This window comes from Eptesicus fuscus, chromosome 11 (assembly GCF_027574615.1).
Source record: "Eptesicus fuscus isolate TK198812 chromosome 11, DD_ASM_mEF_20220401, whole genome shotgun sequence".
Taxonomy (NCBI): Eukaryota; Metazoa; Chordata; class Mammalia; order Chiroptera; family Vespertilionidae; genus Eptesicus; species Eptesicus fuscus.
In genome coordinates, this window is record NC_072483.1 from 24,056,495 (window position 1) to 24,062,494 (window position 6,000).

A 6,000-nucleotide genomic window follows, 5' to 3' on the forward strand; every position below is an offset into this window, starting at 1 on the left:
GTTTTATGTCATTGTGATCTGAGAAGATGCTTGATATTATTTTTATCTTCTTGAATTTAAAGAGACTTTGCCTGTGTCCCAATATGTGGTCTATCTTTGAAAATGACCCATGTGCACTTGAGAAGAATGTATATTCTGTGGCTTTGGGGTGAAATGTTCTGAAGATGTCAATTAATTCCATCTGATCTAGTGAGTCATTTAGGATTGATGTTTCTTTGCTGATTTTTTATTTAGAGGATTTATCCAGTGGTGTTAGTGGGGTATTAAAGCCCCTACTATGACTGTATAGCTGTCAATCTCTCCCTTGATATCCTCCAGAAGATTTTTTTATGTATTTGGGTGCTTCTGTATTGGGTGCATATATGTTTACTAGATTTATATCTTCTTGTTGAATTGCTCCCTTTAGTATTATGAAGTGGCCTTCCTTATTTCTTGTTATAGCCTTATGAAGATAAAATTTTATAAAACCCAAGGAAGGTTCAGAAATGGTTTCATAAAGAAGTGGACTAAAAGATTAAATGTACCACCAGATTCTGATTTTGGTCCTCTTGCCATTAAGAACATTTCTGGAACAGTTGGTAAAATTTAGGTGGCAGCTTGAATTCTACTTTGTTGTGTTTATGGTAGTAATATGTCAATGTTAATTTCTCAATTTTGATGATTGCATTGTTGCTCTATGGAAAACCTGACCTTGTTTTAACAACTACATATTAAAGTATTTGGGTTTTGTGGAACACAATGTAGACAACTCTTTCAAATGGTAAAGGGAAAAAAATAATGTGCTTGTTTATACTTAGAATTTGTCTGTAACTTTGATATTGTTTCAAAAAATTAAAGAATCAAGTTTCATTTTTTTAATAAAAGCAAGACATTATCAACATATGCTGATGTAACTGAGAAATTTTATATCCTTTCCATGCTTCATATATTTGACAGTGTAATAGAAAGAAGGCTATACAATAGAAAAATTACTAAATTCTGGGCCAATAGCTTCAGAAACTACCTCCAATTCTTACATGTGAACTGAGCAAATTTACTTTAGGTCTCAGTATTCTTCATGTAGCATGTAACACCAAAGCTTGAATTTTTTTTTTTTACATCAGTTCTTATATTTGAGCTAGGAGGCTCAAAGGGGTTGTTTGTGAAAACATTTTGTGAACTCTAAAATGTCATAGAAAAGTCAGCTATTAGGTTGTAATATGATCAAGACAGGCTCAACCTATACTATCTGAGTTTATTGCAAAAGTCCTGGTGTGTTTGTTCCAAGTCAATCAAGTCAATTCTGATTTGATTGCCCCTTCTGTTGGTCTGACATAGATCAAAGTTTAGAGCTGTGTGATAAGGCTCACAGGAGTGTGCAAGTTTGAGTCTATGGTATTCCTTCCAGCTCCATTCAACACACTTCTCTGAAGCTGCCTCTTACTGTCAGACATTTTTGCACACACTCAGCCTTGCAGAGCTATATTTCTACAACTCTCTGTGCTTCAAGATAGGTGAGCTGGCTAAGGTCAGAACTTTTTCCTGGCAAATCCGTCTTAACTTTGATGTTAAGAACACTCATACTTGATTTCAATAAAGGTCAGGCAATATACCTTTTCTTTTTCTTTTTTTTCTCTCAGTGCAGTAACCTTCTGAGGTAAATACAGTAGAACTTCTTGTTTGTATTTTTTATTTGTTTGTTTGCAGTGTACTATTTCTAACCATTTAAAAAGATTAGAAAATTAAGATCCAGAAAGATCATTGGTTTATTTTTAAGAAAATCATAGTCAGACAAGAATCTATAACCTTTCTAATGATTGTATGAACTATATATACAACTGTCTTACTGTGAACATTGACTCTGATGTGAAATTTGTTTCTGCCTTGATACTGCAAAGGAGGTTTTGTCAAAAGGATGTGATAACTCTCCTGAGTAACAAATATACATTTAAAATGGGCTTTCACCTGAAGTCTGTCGGTACAGTTCATTATGTATGTGTGTATGTGTCAAACTGTAACTCTCAACCAGAATCAGTCACAGCATCATTCTGATTCATATCAGGAATGGAGGAAAAACAAGCATTAATGATGGTGTTTTTACTTAAACTTATGATATATGGCCCATCATAGATTTTTGCATTAGTTTTTATTTTTTATAAATATTGCATTAAAATATATTTATCTTGATTACTGAGATTTTGGGTGCCTTCGCAACTCTTGAGCTGAGGCCAGCAGCCTTACTTGCTTTACCCTAGTTCTGGCCCAGACCCCTAGAATAAGGTTGGTTACATAATAAATAGTGGTTGTTGCTATTGTTATTATTACATGAAGTCTAGATATGCAAAACCATAATATCAACGAGACATGGATGCCCTCTGATACCATGGCCTCTGTGGCTGCTGAAGCCAGTGTGTACATGAGCATGTGCTTCTGTGTAGATTCCTCTGCAGGAACTGAAGGAATGTAAGGAAATGTTTCCATTCTCACCTGAGCATCCATCATAGAAATTAAACTCTGCATGCAAGATGCCTGAAAAATTACTTCCCATAAGAAATCATCTTTTTCTGTCACCCGATAAACTAGACTAGTACCCCACTGGTCCTAAGGTTCCCATTCCTCAAGGCAATTCCAAAGAGAAGGAGTCTGTAGCAAGGTACCAGTTTAGATTTATAATCTAGTATTTTCTCAATTACCTTTTTTCTCTTTGCTTTGAGGCTTAAAGAACTTCATTTATCCATCCATCTTTTCATCCATTCATTCAGCCATTTTTCTCATTCAACCAGCATTTTCTGAACACCCACAGAGCACATAGAAGGAGCTCAGGAAAGACTTTTAAGAAGACATTTGAACAGAATATTTAGAAAACAAATAGGTGGCCCTGGAAAAAATAAGAACAGGAAAATAATTCAATGCAGAAGAAGAAGGCATGTGAGACCATAAAGTTTTCTGGAAAACTCTAGTTGTACAGAAAAGTTAGACAGTAGTTTGTGTTGTTGTGACAAAATGTGAGTCTAGAGAGGAAGTCAAAGGTCAGTTTATAAATAAATGTAGAGAAAACAATAAAAATTTAACAACATTCTTCTTGTCACATGGAACCTAGACTATTTAAACAATTTGATTATGATACATCTTGGAGTGGTTTTCTTTACATTTTTTTTACTTGTACTTTGATGAGTTTTTAAAATGTCTATTATTCTACTATTTTTCTCTCTCTCTCTCTCCCTACCTCCCACCCTCACCCCCATTCAATTCTCTCTTTTAATACTCTATCTTGCAATTTTACCTGCCTTGGCGTCCTTGAAATCTGAAATGTATCTTTCATCTCATGTTTTTAAAAATGCTCTTTAGTATCCTGGAGCCATTAAAAAGCTCACTTATTTTGTTTTTCATCTCTCAAAGGTTGTCATCCTGCTATTCATGTGGTCCAATGTCCATAATTATATAATTGTTTAAAGTGAAAGAGTAAATCTGATCTCTGTTATTCTGTTATGGAAATTACTTGATATATAAACAGAACTTTTAGTTCTTTCATTCATACCAGTGTAAAGAAAGAACTTAGATGAGATTAATCACTGATTCTTTTTATTTTACATTTTCTTTCAATCTATTTGATGTCTATTTCTTGCTTCAGACACCTAAAAGATAAAGATATCCATTATGGGTGTGTGTGTGTGTGTGTGTGTGTGTGTGTGTGTGTGTGTGTGTGTTTCCAACTAGAATTATAAGAGAAAGCAGCTGAAGTTGCAGAGATAGGAATGTGCAGATTTTGCCAGGGAGGAGAAGAGTAGAAAGATAGGTACCTTGTTTGTTTTAGGTGATTCTCAATCTTCTTCATGCATCACTAACTCTATCTGTATTCCTAAAAATATGGGGTTGAAAATAACTGATTTTATATCTATGAACTCTGCTTGTATAGGTGAATTAGAACACAACACACTTTACCCTTTGAGTTTAACACTGAAACTCCCTTTGTTAATTCACAGTAATGGATGTGAATTTATGCTGCCAAATTACCACAATTATGGGTTTTTGACACATGAAGAAGGTGGTTGAAATTATTTTGCATAAATCAACACTATATGTGATCTGATTATATTTTCTGATGCATTTGGAATAGACTCAATAATCAAATTAATATATGTGATGTTAGGTAATAGTAAGGCTTAAATTATTTTTGATAAACAATAATCAATTCACATTTAAAGATAAAATAGAAAAAATAACTTCTATACATAAAGTGATTCTAGAAAAAATATAATTATTTTGAGAAAGTCAACTGTATTTTTTTGTTTTACAATATTTTCTAGTTTGGTTTATAAATAGTGAATGGTGATTTAATGATAAATCCTGTCAGGTTTTTTATTTGTTTTGCTTGTTTGTTTGGTGTGTGTGTGTAAAATAAGCCTAATATTGCCTTCTAATTTTATTGACTAACTTCTAAGGCAGCTTTAATTTTTGTCAACAATTACAAAGATGCATTTCTCTTTGTCTCAAAATTGTTTGCCATCCAAAAGGTAAAAAAGAGGATATTTTAGGAAGCTAACCATGTAAACCTTAATGGATTATTAATTAGTCTGCCAAGTTTAATTTTGGTCAAGAAAGAAAGGTAATACTTGAGCACGTTTTAATGAAACAATTTTAAATTCTTCTGTCACTGCCATTGAAGATCTTCAAGAAGAGATTCCACAAGTGATGATTTGTTTTTTCACATCTCTCCAAAGACAAGATCATTTGGATGATTGTGGTGGATGGCACAATATGTCCAGGAAGCATTAAACAAGGGAAGGCTCTTCACTCCCCATTTTTGACTCGCCTGAGTCCATATTAAGAACTGCACACTGCATCTCACTCACCCTAAAATCTGTACTGTCACTTGCAATATTTCAGAAAGTTTCCTTCTTCTGTTATGCCATCCAACAACATTTTACAAAACAGCATGCTTTCACTCACAGTGTTTTCCAAAATATATCTTACTAGTGCCAGCAACTGAGCACAACCTGAAACATCTGTGGAGTTGTCCATTTATGGGGCAAAGTAATCACTTTCCAAACTCTTTAAAACCAGCTGTTCACAGGCGTTAATTGGCATGTCACTTACCCATTTTAGAAGAACAGCACTTGATAATGGTGCACATGTTAATTTATTTACCACATCTGTTTGTTTCAGTGAATATCATCTTCATGGCAGATGGTAGTAGAGAGCTGTTGCGATTATATACTTTAAAAGGGCTCTGAATTGTGATGGATGCTGTATGCATTTAAGTGACTAAATTTTTAAGTTAAAACCCATATGTAAATTTCTTTAAATAGCTGGCTAAAGAGTTCCATAATCTAGGTTTTATTTAATTTTAGAAATATACATGTTGAGTCTACCATGAGAAAATAATTTTAAACACTACTTTCGTATATCAGATCTTCAAAATATATGTCATGCCTGTCTCAAAAGAGCTGAACATGTTGGTGTCTTCTCTTCCTTAAGTGATCCAAAAGCATCAAAGCTCACTGGTAGAGAGAGTGATTAAACATTGCCAGTTTCTAGCACCCAGGACTCTTTGAACAGTACTAAAGTCTGTCACTTTCATGGGATTTATTTGGGAACAGTGGAAGGCCGAGGTAGTCTGAGAAGAAAAACTCTACATGGTTCTTTTTTCTGTTTCTTGTTGTTTTCTCTTGAGTTTGCTTACACACACACACACACACACACACACACACACACACACATCCTTACCATGACAATCCAATTAGTCTGAGAGAAAAGATTGACACAAAAAGCATATCAAATATTTAGGAAATTCATCTGAAATTAATTCTCCAGTAGCTTTTGTCCCTTGGTCTTGCCTTGACTTCTCAAACTATTTTATATTCTGGATGCTTGATTCTGGAAGTCTCACGTGTCTTACTCTATGTAGTCAATGATGAATTTTCAGATTTTGTTAATTTTTCTTCTTATTCTACCCTTTAAATGTTAAGGCTCCCAGACACAATGTCAACATATAAATACTGAGAATAACATTTGCAGGAT